The 956-nt window shown below is 45.0% G+C and overlaps 1 pseudogene; it reads right to left on the reverse strand.

Moving 5' to 3' along the window:
- Nucleotides 1–212: 212 nt before the first annotated feature.
- Nucleotides 213–799, reverse strand: LOC102854620 (annotated as a pseudogene).
- Nucleotides 800–956: the final 157 nt, after the last annotated feature.

The raw sequence follows: 956 nt of genomic DNA on the forward strand, positions 1-956 counted from the left end.
CATTGAAATTAATAAAAAAAAAAATGAACACATGATGTCAACCTTCACTTTGACCTAAATCCCTGAATCTCTTAAGGCTGAGTTCACTCACTGTGCTGTAAAGCAAAACAGTTCTGCAGCAAGTGAATGCCAAATCTTTGCATCTCAAAACCTGGTCTTCATCTTAACCATGTGCATAAACTGCAGTAGAGGAGAGCAGAGTAGGAACTGGTTCAAGTGGCCGATGACGGCTGGACATTTTGAACCCTTTCAAGGTGACGGGGATCTTGGTTTCCCCAGGACCTGGAGCTTTTGTCATGGGCAGGGTGTGGGCCTTGATGTCTGTGATGTGCTCTTTAAACTTCCGCTGCAGGAATTTTTCTTCTTCGGAGTAGCTTTTGGCAAATACTGACATGAGTAGGCACCCTGCCATGGATGTGCCCTCAATGCAGAAAAGCACGGCACCTGCCAGCCTGCAGGTGTTGAGGGCATTATTAAAATGGACGGCATGGGTGTCGACCACTACAAAATCAGCTTCACCAAAGGCTTCAATCTTGGGCAGCACCAAGAAACCCACGGCCAGAACAGTCAATCCGAGAATCACAATGACTGTGCCCGAGATGAGTCTGACCTTCCAGAATATTGTGCTCCACCTGTTAGGTAATCTCTGGATCTGGAAATCATCCTCATGCTCCCAGATGGAGGTGGTACAGTCCTTATAAAACTGGTGTAGGTAGGATCGGACAACATAGTGCTGGAACCCACCCTCAGGAGCAGCCTGAGCCTGCTTGGACCCGCAAATGTTGCTGCAAGAACTCATTCTTTTCAACTTTGTGGTTCTCTTCTTCTTCTATTGTTTATTCCTCGACTTTTCTTTTTCTTTTTTTTTTTAAATTTAGGTTGTTTATTTTTCATTTCAATGAACATCTACAGAGATTTTGGGATTCCATTCATTCACTGTTGCACCCTTCTCCCCG

Source organism: Elephantulus edwardii, unplaced genomic scaffold, assembly GCF_000299155.1.
Source record: "Elephantulus edwardii isolate Elephantulus edwardi_28Jun2011 unplaced genomic scaffold, EleEdw1.0 scaffold00020, whole genome shotgun sequence".
NCBI lineage: Eukaryota > Metazoa > Chordata > Mammalia > Macroscelidea > Macroscelididae > Elephantulus > Elephantulus edwardii.